The 17,934-nt window shown below is 51.3% G+C and overlaps 1 protein-coding gene across 2 annotated transcripts in view; it reads right to left on the bottom strand.

Annotated features, from left to right (window-relative positions):
- The window catches only part of RNF31 (ring finger protein 31), a 954,370-nt gene extending 937,249 nt beyond the window's left edge, over positions 1–17,121 (bottom strand). For both annotated transcript variants that reach the window (XM_085641869.1, XM_085641861.1), the window contains exon 1: positions 17,014–17,121. The gene's annotated coding sequence lies outside the window, so the exon portion shown is untranslated. The remainder of the gene's footprint in view (positions 1–17,013) is intronic.
- Positions 17,122–17,934: the final 813 nt, after the last annotated feature.

Below are 17,934 nucleotides of genomic sequence, written 5' to 3' on the forward strand. Positions count from 1 at the left end.
GTGACACAAACACAATAAGTGTAAATTCAGCTTAAGAGAAAAACCCCAAACCAGACCTGCATATGCAATTTCAAACAAGCTGCAAGTTCCACACTTCAATACTCTGCAGCTATACAAGTTCCAAATAAAAGCTTACAATGCTTAATTTGTAAAATATAAAGTGCCAGGGCTGAAAGCAAAATACATGTCCGAGAGATATATTACTTTGGTTCAATCTAAACTTAATAAGATACTGATTTCAGCAATTCTCATGTATCTCGCCAAGCTACAACTCGAGTAATTCATAAAAAAAGTGTACGAATTTTGACACAAAGACCTAACACCCCTACATATTTAAAAAAAAAAAACCTGAATTAAGCTCATTTTATATTATTTTGGAATAGTAGTAATATAAAAGATATACAGTGTTAATATCAAACTAAACTACGCCATCTGTACCACAAAAAAACTACATCAACAGAAAAGTATTTCAAATGCATGATGGAGGTTGACTTAATTAAACAGAGATGGCTGTAAAATAAACCAGGTATGGGAACACATGGAGAGATATATTGCCTTTCAGCGGGAAATTGTATAGTCCAAAGCTCTGTTTTTAACATCAAATCAGGGACTTCGGTGGTCATATCACTGAAAATACAAGATTTTTAAAAAATATTATTGTCTACGGGTGCTCATGGAAGACAATTTCTATGGACTGGTATCTAGAGAATGCTAAAGTGATTCTGGTATTTTACTGACCTTTGCTGGTCGTTTTCGGTCAAGAAAGTTAAATAGAGACAGTTGCCAGAAATGTTTTAAAAATAAAGTCCCCAAGGAGAAACAATTATGGTATTTTACTAACCTCTACTAGTCGTTTTCTATTGAGACAGTTAAATAGAGGCAGTTGAACAGAAAAAAAGTCCTGAAACCGAAGCAGATAAGTCCTAGGGCTGATCTACATAGCCCAAAAAGTACATATACATATAAGTATATACTAAATTATATACAAGAGGTCTCGAATGCTCGACCTAAAAAATGGGGAAGGTCAGTAACAAAGGAATAGCATGTCGGTCAGATCCTACTAGAGTTATTGAAGTGTTTAACAGCACTGTGCGGGTTGAGGGAGGGAATGTTTAGAATCTTGGACGAGTTTCTTTATTTAAACGGGGGAATGTCTCCCTAAGGAATGTCAGGACAACGGTTTTTGGATGTTGAAGAAGATGACTGTATGCAGAATTCTCTAAGTACAGTGCAGTAAAGTCTGGTGTAATCGGGGACCATTTGGGGTGGCCAGGAGTGTTAGGATGCGTAACCTTCCTGTACGATTTGGAGATTACGTACTAACGTGATTAAAAGTAGTACGATGAGTATCATTTTTGGATGTTGTTTTTGGATTTTTTTCCGAAAAGGGGGAAGGTGTGTTGCATGTACCAAGAGTACACGATCAATGTACTTCTGCGGTCTTGTCTCACTCGTACTCACGTTTTCATATAATGCAGTTATTTCCGACATGGAGACATGAACGCGAGATTTCGCTCGTGTCTCAATGTTACCTTTTAAAATCTACTGCTGGCTGCAGGAGGGTTTGTTATAATTTGAACATGTGGGATTATGTATAGACATATGTGGGATATGTCTGTTACTGGTGTTGCAGTCAGCGCTCTAGCGTCTGACGCTAGAGCGCGTATGTCACCAACGGAGTGCGTACGCCACGACGGTGGCGTACGCGGCATGTATAAATAAAGGGGGCGTGCCCCGTTTGGGCACTCGCGCACCGAGATACTAAAGTGGTGTGGTCTCCATTCTTTCGCGCGCTGCCGCTGCTAGGCCCGCGCTGTACTGCCGCGCAACACTGGCGACGAGGCGGCCGGACCCGCCGCGTGGATCGACCACAGCGCCACCTCCTGCTGAGCGCATCGCGGCAGCCCTGCGAACGCGCACCTGCATTACTCGGACCTCCCTCGGGCCTGCCATGCGGCCGCACCAGCTGTTCACCCTCCCGACGTTCCAGCCCTGACACGGCCCGCACCTCGAGGTGAGCACGTGTGCACCAGACACTGCCTGTAGCGGATGAAGATTCCCGCATACGCCCTCACAGCCCTGCCTTAGGCCTGCATTTTCACGTCACCTCCTCTGCACAGGCCCACGTGCCAGCATCCGCCATTGCCTGGGGCCCCGGCTGTGCTGCCCGTTGTCCAGCCTTCGCACACCCGCTCCACCACCCGGAGCCACCCTCCGCTGCAGTGCCATGGGGATGACAACCCCCCACCGCCAAGCCACCCGTTTCACCCGCCAACTGGCGTCCTGCCACCATTCAGCGAGACTGCTGACCCTGCAACGGCCGCACCACGCTGGCAGACATGGATTGGGCGGCTCAACAACTACTTCATCGGCTCCAGGGAGACGGATGGCGCGGTGAAGCGGTCACTCCTTCACTACGCGGGGGAGGAGGTATACCTGCTATTCAAACACCTCCCTAACACTGGTGGCGCAGACGACTACGACGCAGCCGTGACGGCCCTCAACACGCACTTTGACCCCCAGATGAATCCGGACTTCGAAGTCGTCAAAATGCGTCAGGCGAAGCAAAAAGAAGGGGAGTCGGTGGATGCATTTCATGCACGGCTGAGGGTGCTCGCGGACACTCACCTTGTAGACGACCGAGCGAAGGAGGAAATCAGAGCGCAGCTCATTTACGGCATCCGAAGTAAGAAGTTGCGGAGCCTCATCCTCCGCCAACCGAACATTCCAATGGCTGACATCCTGGTGCTAGCACGATCCCACGATCTATCCGACGCACGGGCAGAAGAGATGGAACAAGCACTCACGCGAGGCCAAGTGTGACCGTCAAAACGGAGCGTGCAGACGCAGTGCGGACACACGAGAAGAAACGCCGGCCAGCAGCTAGACAGTCGCCCCCGACGCAGTGCGACTACTGCGGGTATGAAGAACATCAAGGAAAAACCTGCCTAGCGAAAGGGAAGACGTGCACCAACTGTGGCACCCTGAACCATTTCTCCTCCGTCTGCAGGAAGCGCGCCACACGGAAGGATGCTCGACGGAAGAGGCCCACAAGAGGCATGGTGAGGCAACTATCCCAACTATCCCTCTCCTCACGAACCGACACCGGGCCCAGACACACGCAAGCCCTACAGGAGGACGACTCGGAGTCTGACGACGGAGAGGAGACATACGTGGTCTCGTTCACCAGGGCCTTAAAAAGCACGAGACGTCCTCAGCCTCGGTGCGACATCATGGTCGCGGGATCAAAGGTGAACGCCGTGATCGACACGGGGGCATCCGTCACTGTCATGGGAGTGCAGCAATACAACCGCCTCCGACCAAAGCCAGAACTCAAAGCCTCGAAGGCCCGGATCTATGCCTACGGCAGCGATGTTCCTTTGCCCCTCCTAGGGAAAATGACAGTACCGGTGGGAACGGAGGATGCCGAAATCACCATTGAGGTGCACATCATCAATCAAGAGGTAGACACCCTCCTGAGCGGGCATGCCGCTGAAGACCTAGGGCTCCTGGTGTTCCTCCGGAAAGTTCAAGACACTCAAACGGCCAACCTGCTGGATCAGTTCCCGGAACTATTCACCGGCCTAGGAAACATCAAACGCCCACCGGTCAAGCTCCACATTGACTGCTCCGTCACGCCCACAGCCCTGAAACACAGGCGAATTCCGTTCTGTCTACGACCTCTGGTAGAGGAAGAACTCAAGAAACTGGAAGAACAAGGGGTCATAGAGACAGTCACCGGCCCCACTCCGTGGGTGTCCCCGATGGTAATCGCGGAGAAACCTCGTCAACCAGGTAAAATCCGGGTGTGTATCGATATGAGGCTCCCCAACAAAGCCATCAAGAGGGAGAGGCACATCACGCCCACCATGGATGACATCATCGCAGACCTCAACGGCGCGCGATGGTTCTCCAAGTTGGACCTAAATGCAGGCTACCACCAGCTAACATTGGCCAAGGAGAGTAGGTACATCACCACCTTCAGTACACACCTAGGACTGAGACGATACCGACGACTTAACTTCGGGATATCGTCAGCGGCGGAGATCTTCCAGAACACAATCAGAGACATTTTACAAGGCCTGCCCGGAGTCATGAATGTGAGTGACGACATCCTGATTCACTCCACAACCGTAGACGAACACTATCGGCGAGTCAGAGCCACGCTGACACGCCTCAGAGAGTACGGAGTCACACTTCACAAAGACAAGTGCCAGCTGTTTCAGCAGCGGATAGAGTTCTTCGGGTATACGTTTACCAACGACGGCATTCAAGTGGATCCCCGGAAATCCCAAGCCATCAAGGACGCTCCTGCACCTACATCCGCCGCAGAGGTACGCAGTTTTCTGGGAATGGCCACGTACTGTGGAAGGTTCATTCCGAACCTAGCAACGATTGCTGAGCCACTCCGACAACTCACGAAAAAGGACGCCCCGTGGCAGTGGGGGCCCCAAGAAGACTCCGCGTTCCAATCCGTCAAAACAGCGCTCCTCGACCAGGCCACCTTAGTCTATTTCGACCCGGCACGGAAGACGGAGCTGATAGTTGACGCCAGCCCAGTGGGACTTGGGGCAGTCCTCACCCAAGAGCAAGAACCGGTCCGGTGGGCCACGTTGGCCTACGCAAGCAAGGCCCTCACAGCGACCGAACAAAGATATTCCCAGATTGAGCGGGAGGCACTAGCCATAAGATGGGGCTGTCGACACTTCCACCTGTACGTCTGTGGACACCCGTTCACGGTCGTGACGGACCATCAACCGCTGGTACCCCTGTTCAGAGGGACAGCCCCACACCCCCCGCCGCGAATAGAACGGTGGGCCATCGGACTGCAACAGTACCACATGGACATAACGTACCGGCCTGGCGCCAAGAACCCGGCCGACTTCCTGTCCAGACACCCGGGCAATCGCGAACACGTCCCGGCTGGGACAACGGAGGAAGACGACGCCGAAGCACACCTCGATTTCATCGCGGCACTAACATGCCCACAAGTACTGACACTACAAGAGATTCTGCAAGCCGCGGAACAAGACCCCGTGATGACCAAGACCAGGGAAGCCCTACAGCGAGGGTCGTGGACCAACTTCTTACAGTCTGCCAACACGTGGACCCAGGAAGAAAGGGCGGACCTACAGCAGATCTGGCGCGTACGGAACGAGCTCAGCACCACCAGAGACGGGATAGTCCTGAGGGGAGCCAGGATCGTCGTGCCAACAGCGCTGCGCCGTCAAGCCACCCTTCTCGCCCACAGGGGACATCAAGGGACGGAGAAGATGAAGGCCAGGATGCGAGAAAAGGTGTGGTTCCCGGGATTGGACGCCCTGGTGGGTGACATCGTAAGGAGCTGTCCAGCGTGTCAGATGACTAGCGGACCTGAACATCCAGCCCCCATCGCAACTGAAGAGCCAGGAAAGCACCCCTGGGACAAAATCAGTGTTGATTTCGGGACCCTCCCCGATGGGAGAGTAACGCTAGTAGTGATGGACAACTTCTCCAAGTACCCCCTGGTGGAGGCGCTGCCGTCCACCGCCTTCACGTTTGTAGGGCCAGCACTGGAAAAGATATTCCACATGTTCGGGCGCCCGTCGGAACTAAAAAGTGACAAGGGGCCGCCGTTTCAAGGCCACGAGTTTAAGGAGTTCCTCGCCCTCCAAGGGATACGACACCGGCGGATCACCCCGCAGTGGCCTCAGGCAAACGGCGAGGTCGAACACTTTATGAGGACACTAAACAAGATCCTCCGCATTGCCAGTGCCGAGCGGCTGGACCCTGAGCGAGAAATTCAGCGCTTCCTAGGAGAGTATCGGAGCACACCCCACTGCTCCACCAAGCAAGCCCCCTGGGCCCTCATGCTGAAGGGGACCCGCCGGGATGGTCTACCCACAGTCCCAGGGTGGGCCCCCCCACCATTTGAGGCGGAACAAGCGCTGCGACGACGATCACGCCGAAACCAGCAAGTGAGCCGGGCCAGAGGGTGTCGGGAGCGCGCCCTTGGGCCGGGGGACAATGTCCTCATCAGGGACCGGCGACCTGGGGGAAAGTTCAAGCCACGATACGAGCCGGGAAGTTGGACGGTGGAACGCCGCCGAGGGACAATGGTCACGGCTCGCCGGGGAAACGAATCAGCCACCCGCAACATCTCGTGGTTCAAACGCATCCCCACAGCCACAAGACACCGCCTGGAGTCCGGAGGAGAGGAAGAGGAGGACGTTAGGGTCCCCGAGAGAGAACGGTCACCACCGCCCGAAGGGATGGCAGCCCGGGACGGGCCCAGCTCCGAAGCTGAGGAGGCGGAACGTGATGGCCCGTCGACTACCAACACCCGAGCGACAGCCAGGTACGAGCTGCGAGGGAACCCTCCTCCAAGCAGCCGTCTCAAAGACTTTGCCTGCCAAGTAAGTGACTGAAAAGAGGGACTTCTGGTCCGAGTTCCATCCTCTAAGTTGGATAGGGATGTTGCAGTCAGCGCTCTAGCGTCTGACGCTAGAGCGCGTATGTCACCAACGGAGTTACTAAAGTGGTGTGGTCTCCATTCTTTCGCGCGCTGCCGCTGCTAGGCCCGCGCTGTACTGCCGCGCAACAACTGCCATTCATGATTTGGATGGAGACTTGTCTCCATGTTTATTCTATGTAAATAAAATGTACCTTGTAATTCCTGTGTTTCCTGTGGATTGCTCTTCCAACAGATGTTTTTTTCAAAAGCTGCAGACTACTCTGGAGTCCACGGACTTCAGACAGACAGAGCAGTCAAAGAAAAGTAGGGGGGGGGGGGGTGATGATCGCCGTTGCTCCCGTCAACAATTAGTCAAACCAGTGCCTTTACACTGAAAGTTCAAGTGATAAGTGAATTTTCATGTCATGGAATTCTCCTTTGAAGCAGGGCCGGCCTTGGCCACGGGCGAGCTGCAGGGGCGTAACACAGGCCCCCGCAGCCACCGCGGTGCGGGGGGGGGGGGCACGCTCCAGGTGCCCCCTCACTCAGTCTCAGCGGAGCCATCAAGTAACTTGCAAGCCTCAAGTCTGTGCGCCCACGCGCACCCTTTAATTCACGATCGAAGTTCAATAATGAATTAAATGGTGCCAACCGCGGCGGCCTCCCGCCCTCCCCATAAATTAAATGGTGCGCGCCGCGCACGCCAAGGCCAGCGGCAACGGCATCTTCATTATTTAAATCGTGCAGTTTTAATACCGCTGTCTCTAATTGGGTGGTGCGCACGCCTGGGCGGGTCCGCAAGGGACTCTCGCTTCTTACAACGCAACGCGCGCACTGACGTGAACGAAAAGCCCAAACATTCGCTATGCGTGCGGTACGGCAGTGCGGAGGTGGGCCATCTGGGCAAAGTACTGACCACTTCAGGGATCAAGAAGTCAGTGAGTGCGGTGCCGGAGCAGCTTCTCCCACCTCGCTGCTCGAACCGCAGTACTGTCTAAAGCAGGTGATCTGAAGTGCTGGGCGCCATGTCCAAGAATGAAAAATATGACGCGGATGCAAAAACGAGTCGGTGCTCGACATTTGTACCCGAAGAATATGATGAATGGAATGGAATCAATTCTAGAACAGACAGCCTTAGTATTCAACAACCCCAACAATTGGCAGCACCTGTGAAGGGGCCCCATAAAAGAGAAACTGTGCCCCCCCCCCCCCCCACCCTTCAGTATTATTTGTTGTTTACAAACTAAAGCAATTTCCACACAGTAAACTTCGCTACCTCCTAGTACGTGACTGAAGTCACATCTTCACAACAAAAAGTGATGGATGGAATTGTTTAAGCCAAGGCTTTTTACCCACTAGGAATGTCTGTGGGAAACATTCCACTGTAGTAAGCTCTTTGCAGGCAGTGAAGGGCTCAAACTGGGTAAACATTAATTTGGGCCCTTCCTAATCACACCTGCACCTCAGGGCTATCGAGGAGAGGTGGTTGGTTGTCGTAGTTTTGCCAGCAGGTGTGACGGGGGAAAGTCTCCGAGAGGAGTGTTGCAATTTTTCACCACTCTGCCTACTGTGGCACTGGTATACAGAGGGTGCGTGAAAGGGCAAACACCACTGTGCTCCATGAGAGAGTCTTAGGACATTGAGGTCACAGGCCAGGCCTCAGCCCTTCAGGTGAGTCACAGTGCGTCCGAGTTCTAGGTGCTTCCATTATCTTTGTGTTGCACTATTCACTTTGGTCTGGGAGATTTAATAATGTTTCTTACCTCGCTGTGTTTTTCCCCTTGTCATGCGGCCTCATATTTCTTTTTTCCCTCAGTGTTGGTTTTTGGTCCTTTTCTCCGAGCGTTCAAGTACCTTTGCAGCAGATTACTTTCTGCCAACTTAGATTGACTTCCAGAATTGTCCATAGAGAAATTTTGATCTGGGATTTAGGAAGAGTGGATTAAAAATCTAGGCCTTGTTGAATTGCCTGCTTTATTTTTTTTTTCTCTACAGTTCCTCTGTTGGGTTGATTGTAAAAGCAACAGTCAAGCATGTTTGTTTCTGTTCCAACACCCCCCCCCCCCCAGAGATCTCCTGGTTATCTGTAGTGAAATAATGGAGTTCTGCTAGGGAGAGCTCTTGACGGTGATCCTGAAAAGCATCCAAATAGTCCAGTCTTTTCCTCCACATTTAATAACTTACTGATTGTGACAAGCAGACGATTGCTGTATTAGTAGTGACTACGTGTTGGGTCTATTAGCTACACCGACTGTTAAAATAAATAAATCCTATTTTAAAAGTGAGAGACAGAGTTCAACATTTGCTTTGTGAGTTGTCTTAAATTACCCGTGAGCGTTACTCAAAGTCTTCACCAATGTTGTAATAGTTAACGCGGCTGACCACTACTGTCGCTATGTATTTGCGTGATGGTGTTTGGGTGTCATGCTCTCTGATCACCTGTCGAGCATAAAAAAAAAAAATCCGTGCCATTATATGATGCAACATTTAAACTAAAACGTCCTCCAGTAGTCTAATTAATGTTTGCGATGTATCTGTAGTTTAGATGAGTAAATTCCTCAACTACCTCTGAGCAACTAGTGGGGAGTCAGGTCTATTGACTACAAAGCAGCTTTCCAGCCAGTTCTCATCTGGTTGTAACTGTGGGTGAATCGAATATTCGGAGAGCTTATTGATATGAACTGTAAGCAGAATCTATGTAATTCCTGTCTGTAATATATTGCAGCTTAATTTTTTAGGGCATCACTCTAAACTCCATTTGAATAGAACCTGAAAGTATACTTAAAATAAGACTAATATAAAAAGATTTTTGGCCACTTGTTAAAATCAGTTAATCAAGCCAAAATATTAATAGTTCTTGAAGCAGCTTACTTGAACAAAGTGCCAAGGGTAGTGGAACCCTGTGTGGATTGGCTCACTGAGCATTAGCATCTAGCTTATTCTTGGTCCTGGTATTCCCCCTTTGCAATAGTTCATGGTAGAATTCGACCTGATAAAAATAAGCAGTTGGAAATAAAAGTGAGTTCAGTTTTTCTCTTCACCCTCCACATGCTTTCAGAACTTACAAGATTTGTTGGAAGAGACTTTTTTTTTTTTTTAAGGATTATGGAATAAGATCACAGAAATGGTATGTGGCTTTGTACAGATCACGATAATATGCAATTTGGCATTTTAAATCTGCGGGAGATCTGGAGGTTAAGCAGAAAAGAATTTCTGGGGTTATAGAAGGTTGATATTTCACTACCGTAGAACCATATTTTGCAGCAAGTAACCTGTGCATACCTTCTCTTGTGGCTGGAGTGGGCTGTGATATTGCCCTCTTGTGAGGTGGTTCTTGCAGGTTTATCTGCTTAGGGATGTAACTGCACTTTTATAATTATACTGTATACAGTTTTGCTCTTTATCCTGTGCTCCACAGCATCCGCACTTTAACTTCCTGCAAGTGATTTTTTTAAATCCCTGTATCTTAGAGGGAACTGTGCCTAAGGGGCTCTTCAGTCCAGATGGCAGTGTGCAACTGAAATTACAGCTGCTTGACTTACCTGTTATAACGTGTGAACATACCTGTAAGGGTGTCTTTGTGGTTGTTTTTGAACAAGAGACTTTTTTTTTTTTGAAGAGATTAATGTTTTAGCGCTGTTGTGAATCTTATTTATGGGATTTTACTGGTTGGATTGATTTTATTTCTGAAAATAGACAAGACTACATGAATGACTAACGTTCTACTATAGTGCCGCCCTTTATTATCCAGGTTTGAGGGATAAAGCTGAGAGTGTATGTCTCTGTCCCCTACTAGAAGAAGTTGTTGTCACAGTAAACTGCATCTTCTGAGCAAGATGCTGATGACTGGATTTTCTTTAATAGATGTTTGACTTGAGGATCATATGAACTCCCTTTCACATTAGGTCCACCTGTTTGCATGCTTCAATTCTTGCAAAAAGCCCTTTGCTGGTTGACTTGCCACTTTAATTTTGAATGAAGGTTTTTTGTTGATTGTAGCTGGACCTGTGAGCAGCTACTTAAATGAAATCTCATCCCTTTAGTACACTCTTATGTAGTGCAGTTCACTTCACATGACTGTAGAGTGGCGTGATGTCCGTTTCCCGCCACATACAACAGTTGGGTTTCGACCTGTTTTCAGTGCCTGCTGTTTGGCTGGTTATGGCACCACAGGTTGCCTGAGCTCTTAGAGAATTTTGGCATCATCCCACAGATCATGGTCCTGACCAAGAGACTTGTGATGCTTTTGTAAGGGAAGACCATTCTATCCACGATGGAGAAGCTGATCCGGTGGACGAGAAAAATCCAAAATTATACCGATTACACAGAATAGCAAATGTCTGGTCTGTGCTTCTCATGCCTCAATAGCGTTGAGGAAGAGTAGCCTGTGTATTACACTTGGAACACTATTCCCTAGGAACTATCCCTCTTTCCTCTTTTGTCCCGAGTAGGGAACCACTAGCTACATTTTACACCTAGGATATTTAAATTTAGCTTGTTGGCCATAAATCTGAACAAGGCTCACAGCTCCAGAAATCTTGAGCCCAAATGTCCAGTTCTGAGCTGTCCGCCTGTGTAAAGGTATTTCCAAATGATTGGGATACCGGTACCTGGGATACAAAATAAACCCTGGCACTTAAGTAGTTTGCTTAGAGCGATTGGCTACCCCATTTGCTCATGTAGTCCATACTGGTAAAATCTAAACATAGGGAGCCTATATCTCAAGTGCACTGGCACTTTACTTGCAAGATACAGTAATCCACCTCCTTTTGGTCCTGTACTAATTAATTATCCCTCCTCTCTGGTACAGCGGAAGTCCTCCGAGTTCTAATTTGTAACATATTACATGCTCACCATTGTTTTGTCCTGATGATGATCTCACAGTCATGAGATCGAAACGATGTCGACTTCTACAACCAGAACTCCTTCATTGAAATTAATTAATTTGGAGTTTTGTATAATGTTGTTGTCAATGCGATATAATTTTTAATGTCACAAACACCCCGCACTTCACTCACTTTTCACTGTATGTGTGAGCACAAGAATTATACTATGATAATGCATTTATGGTGTTAATAAATGTGATGTCATACCATACCTCATGTCCCAGCATACATTGCATAACTGATCCAATCTGGACTACATTACTTTAGCTCCTCCTGACTAAAGACTGTTTCAAATATTACAGTAGCTTAGGCTACATGAGGACCCGAGAGGCCTTCCCCTGACCGTTGTTTTTCTACACATTGTTAGGGTAGTAAGCACTATATCAATGCAATTACAAGTCAAGGGTCCCTTCCAGTGACAGTTCCACCTACCCCCTACTGCCACCATCAACACCTCATGCCCTATGCCAGGCTGCCCTCCGAGAAATCTGTAAACATGCCCTGCGTTGATAGGCCCTTAATGCCCAAGTCAAAGGTCCCTTCATCTGTGTAGTAATCGACTCGTAGGGTGAGTAGAGTTGAATCCAAGTTTATTGGGTAAAGCTACACAGCAGACGAGAGCCAGGGTCAGCTACCTCCCACACCAACCGCTCTCCTCGCTCATCTGTCCCCACAATTCTATCCTTGGTGACCCTTGACCCTCGGGTAGGTCACTTCCCCACCGCTACAGCTCCGCCTGCCTGCCCGCCTCTTGCCTGCTCTGCTTCCAGGTCAGCGCTCTGACCGATCGCCGCCTGCCTTGTGACCCCTTCTCTCTTCTGTACCCCGAGTGCCAGGTTCGCCCCCATTGTATTTTTCCACTTGTACCCCGTGTGCCTGTACCTCCCTCTCTCTTTTGTACCCCGAGTGCCAGTTTCGCCCCCATTGTATTTTCTCTGCTTGTGCCCCGTACGCCTGGTGGACTGCCCCTGCCAGCGCTCGCTTCCTTTGTGCCGTTTTCCCGCCGCTGCCTCCCGTGCGGCCCCGCCCCGATTGGTTCTTCCCTCCCGCCTCCCAGCTGACCCCTCCTCCCCTCCCTCCCTCTTATGGCGACCGCTGCGCCGCTGGCGCGCCTAAGGCAAGCCCGTCTGCGCCCGTCCGCGCCCAGCGCCAGGACCCCTGGCCCCTACCGACACCAGCCCACATGACGGACCTACGACGCCGCAACCCTCAACGCACTCAAACCAGACAGAGAACCCACCTGCTACCGAGCCACCCCGAAACGCACCCAAGGACCCTTCACCTGCCAAGCCTGCAACTTCACCTGCCTCCGTACCCGCACCGCAGCCGCCAAGCCGAACTCCAGCAACAACCACCTCAAATGCATCCTGCTCAACACACGTTCCATCCACAGACACGCCATCGAACTCTGGAACCTCCTCGACACAACATCGCCAGACGTCGCCTTCCTCACAGAAACCTGGATGAACGCCGCCTCAGCGCCTGACATCGCCACAGCCATCCCGGACGGATACAAGATCTCCCGGAGGGACCGCGTCAACCAGACTGGAGGAGGCATCGCCATCGTACACAAGAACACCGTCCGCATCACGACCAACTCAGACGACACCTTCACCGCCGCCGAACACCTTCACTTCCAGATACACTCCGACCCCAAGACGTCCCTCAGAGGCACCCTCATCTACAGACCCCCTGGACCACGCGCACAATTCAGCGAAGACATCGCAGACTTCATCAGCCCACACGCCCTCCCCTCCGCTGACTACATTCTCCTAGGGGACCTCAACTTCCACTTGGAGAACCACAAGGACTGCAACACCACCACCCTGCTGGACAACCTCGCCAACCTCGGACTCAAGCAACTGGTGAACACCCCCACCCACTACGCCGGCCACACGCTGGACCCCGTCTTCTCATCCAGCAAACACATCTCCTTCAGCCACTCTACCGGACTTCATTGGACTGACCACAGCTGCGTCCACTTCAGCTTCAGAAAAACCACGACCCACCACCACCCGAAACAGGTTCCTCGCCGGAGCTGGAGTAAGGTCACCACCGAGCAGCTTACCACCTCCCTCAGCCGGAACCCTCCCGCCAGCACAACGGACCCTAACGAAGCAGCCAGCAACCTCACGCAGTGGCTGAACGCCTGCGCCGACGAGCTCGCACCACTTAAGAACCCTCCCAGCAGACCCGGCAGCAAGAAAGCCCCCTGGTTCACCGACGAACTCAAGGACTCCAAAAAGAACTGCCGAACCCTCGACAAAACCTGGCGCCACGACCAGACCACAGTCAACATGACCGCCCTCAAGCACGCCACCCGCAGGCACAACCAGCTGATCCGCACCACCAAGAAGACAGCGTACAAAGAAAGACTGGATAACAATGCCCACAACAGCAAGGAACTCTTCAGCATCGTCAAAGAGCTCTCCAACCGCAGCGCCGGAAACAACGACATCACCCCCTCACAAATCATCTGCGACTCACTCGCCTCGTTCTTCCACCGCAAGATCGCCGACATACACAACAGCTTCGGCGCACCAACCACGCACCCAACCGTCGGACCAACGCCCCCCACCACCACCCTATGCGCCTGGACCCAGGTCAGCACCGAAGACACAACCCGCACGATGAACACCATCCACTCCGGATCACCGGCCGACCCCTGCCCCCACCACGTCTTCAACAAGGCCGACTCCATCGTCGCACCCCACCTGCGGGACATCATCAACACCTCCTTCAACGCCGCCACCTTCCCGGAGAGCTTGAAACACGCCGAGCTCACCGCCCTCCTGAAGAAACCCACAGCGGATCCCACCGACCTCAAGAACTTCCGCCCCATCTCGCTCCTCCCCTTCCCTGCCAAAGTCATCGAGAAGACCGTCAACAGACAGCTCGCCGCCTTCCTCGAGACAAACGGCTCCCTTGACCCCTCACAGTCCGGTTTTCGAGCCAACCACAGCACCGAGACCGCACTGATCGCAGCCACCGACGACATCAGATCCCTGCTCGACAACGGGGAAACAGCAGCCCTCATCCTCCTGGACCTCTCCGCAGCGTTCGACACGGTCTGCCACCTCACCCTAGTACAGCGCCTCAGCAACATCGGGATCCAAGAGAAGGCACTGTAGTGGATCATCTCGTTCCTCGCGGGAAGAACTCAGAGAGTCCGCCTCCCCCCTTTCAGATCCGAGGCCACCGAAGTCATCTGCGGCGTACCTCAAGGATCATCACTCAGCCCAACCCTCTTCAACGTCTACATGAGCCCCCTTGCAGCCATCGCACGCCAACACAACCTCAACATCATCTCCTACGCCGATGACACCCAGCTGATCCTCTCCCTCACCAACGACCCCGCCACCGCCAGAACAAGGGATGAAAGACGTCGCCAAATGGATGAAGAACAGCCGCCTGAAACTGAACTCAGAAAAGACGGAAGTCCTCACCCTGGGATCGTCGCCCTCCGCCTGGGACGACTCCTGGTGGCCCCCTGCCCTGGGCGCAACTCCCAAACCGACGGACCACGCACGCAACCTGGGCTTCATCCTGGACTCCTCCCTCTCGATGACCAGACAAGTCAACGCCGTCTCATCGTCATGCTTCAACACCCTACGCATGCTCCGGAAGATCTTCAGATGGATCCCCACCGAAACCAGAAAGACGGTCACCCAGGCAATCGTCACCAGCCGACTGGACTACGGGAACACCCTCTACGCCGGAACCACAGCCAAACTTCAAAATAGACTCAAACGCATCCAGAACGCCTCCGCTCGACTCATCCTGGACACCCCCCGACACAGCCACATCTCCAGCCACCTGAAAGACCTGCACTGGCTCCCCGTCAGCAAGAGGATCACGTTCACTCGTCACTCACGCACACAAGGCTCTCCACGACCTGGGCCCCAAGTACCTCAACAACTGCTTGACCTTCTACACGCCCACCCGTCAGCTACGATCGACCAGCCTCGCCCTCGCCTCCGTACCACGCATCCGCAGAGCCACCACCGGAGGAAGATCCTTCTCCTACCTGGCAGCCAAGACCTGGAACTCCCTCCCCATCCACCTTCGGCTGACCAAGGACCATCTCTCCTTCAGGAGGCAACTCAAGACCTGGCTGTTCGAGCAGTAACGGACCCCTCCCCCCCCCCCCCCCCCCCCCCCCCAGCGCCTTGAGACCCTCCGGGTGAGTAGCGCGCTATACAAGTGCTGTGATTGATTGATTGATAGGCAACATATCATTCCACAGCATATAATAACAAGCAATGGTAAACCACTGTGATAGAGTAATGTATACACGTATGGAGTATAATGTATACACGTATGGAGTATAACAATCTGCCCCACTCCCACCCTCAATCACCCACGTCGGATGCCAGGCTTCCCTCCGAGGAGTCTGCAGACATACTCTACATGCACCAAGCGTCCACAGGCCACCTCTTTCCCTCAGAAGCTTGGAACCGCTAGCCCCAAGTCAGCACAGTGCCACAGAAAACAGGATGACTTAGAGTTTATCTGTTTGTATCTCTTCCTCGAGTGACTTTACAACTTGTACATTTGCAATGTTCCCTCCTTTCACTCCACTTGTACATTTGCAAAAAAAAAAATTCTGTTTGTAACTCTTATGTAACTTATGTAATCCAAAGTCCTTATGTAACACAACTGGTTCTTTTGCAAAGCGCTCGGACACCTTCGGGTAAAGTTCGTGCTATTTAAGATCGCATTAAATAAAATACATTTAAAAAAAACCCTGGGCTATTGTGCTTGGCTTAACCTATGATCCAGAATGTTACCTTAAATGAGAATGAGGCAAACTAACACTTTAAACATGTCTATTTTAAATTTGAATACTCTGCTAAATATGCTTCCATGATTTAAGGCTGAAAAGGCATGATTACAAGTAAAATAAAATGTGCCGCAATAATGCCGCAAAATTTCAATTTCTGTGCCGCTTAATTTTCAAATCCATGCCGTATTATCCTGCTCTGCAAGGTAGGCGGATGTTAGGCTCGTGAGTTACTTTCGGTTTCCGTGAATATCTGAAAATGTCATCCCCCTTCATTTTGAGGCGCGTTTCATTAACAGTCATGTGGACAGTCACCAGCCGCTTCCACTTCTATCCCACACCTTTCCTCTCCTCCCCCGAACTCTACCATTCATCTGTGCCCTAGCCATAGAGCCCTTTGCCGGACTTTCTGCCCTTCGCTTTTTTATTTTTGCATATTGATATAGCGCGAACTCGCCCCAAGGTATTGGAGCGCTTTACATGAGCACCGTATTTACAATACACATTCAGACACGGGGAGATTAAGTGATTTGCCCAGAATCACAGGATGTGGACGCGACTTTGAGGCTCGAACCTTGGTTTTCTGCACCAGAGGCGGCAGCGCAGCCGACGGACCACATCCTCTCCCCTGTTTTTTTCTCTCCCATTTACGTCTCTCCTTTTCTTTTTTTTTTTAATTCCAACATCCTGTCTATCCTAAAACAGCTCTCTGACAGAAGCCTCAATGAAGACACACCGTCAAGCTAAATTAGTTTTAGAAAGCTTGAAAACCTACTTCCGCAATACCCCCCGCCCCCCCCATCCCCATCCCCATCCCCATAAGCCGTTGTAAACCCAGTGGGAGAGATCACTCGCGCGCGCCTCCCGGCAACCTCTCCGTCGATTACTTTACTCGGCCACAGTGCGCTCACCTGCCACAGGAGAGCTCCAGGACTCCAGCCCACTCTCTCCGAAACTACTGGACCAGCTAGTGAGAGAAGTAGAACGGGGTAGAGTGTCAGTCGAGGTTGTTACAGCGCCGCCTACAGAGCGGGAGGAGAAACTGAGTGGGTACTAAAGAACTCAACGTGTTTCCATGAAGGACTGTAGTCTCCGCGTGACTTCCCGCCAGGCATGGCAGCCTAGAAACCCCCATGCGTACAAACAGCCCAGTGCACCTGCACGGGTCGAGCCGCGGGCGTGCCCAACACCCGCGGTATGAGGAGGTCTGGAGAGGCACCACCCAGCCGAGTACCCAGGGACGGCCCTTGAGGGCTCTGCACTAATGGCTTGGGCCGCAGAAAGGCAAAGTAAAAGAAGCTGGACTGTCAAGACCCCCCTGACTCCCCTCCCCGAATGAATCCTTCTAGCAGTATAGCACCCCCCTTCCGTCCCACCTACAGAGAACCACTCCACCAAGACAGTGCGTGCTATCCCACCTAACGATAATCATTCTCTGTACCACCCCATGCTATATCGCCAGGAGATAACCACCCCACCCTTACTAAGCCACTAAGTGATAACCCCTCCCCCCTGGTATAGTGCTAGTAAATAAGTAAGTACCTGCAACCCTACTGTGGTAAACCCATTCCTGCTTTATTCCCATGAGGGAACACCCCACATTCCTGGTATGGGGGAGAAAATCTCCCTATGCAACTGAATGAGAATACCACCTTACCATATTTAGCAGACCCCTGCTATTTAACCAGGTTAAACCTCCCTCTCTACCACCAAGACACAACTCTTCATTATACTGCCTGAAAAGAACTTCCTAATGTACAAGTTAGAGAAACTACAGCCAGGAGACAGCACTCAACTTTAGCATCAGGAGAGAGGAAATCCTACTCTGCCTG

Source organism: Triturus cristatus, chromosome 1_1 (assembly GCF_964204655.1).
Source record: "Triturus cristatus chromosome 1_1, aTriCri1.1, whole genome shotgun sequence".
Classification (NCBI taxonomy): domain Eukaryota; kingdom Metazoa; phylum Chordata; class Amphibia; order Caudata; family Salamandridae; genus Triturus; species Triturus cristatus.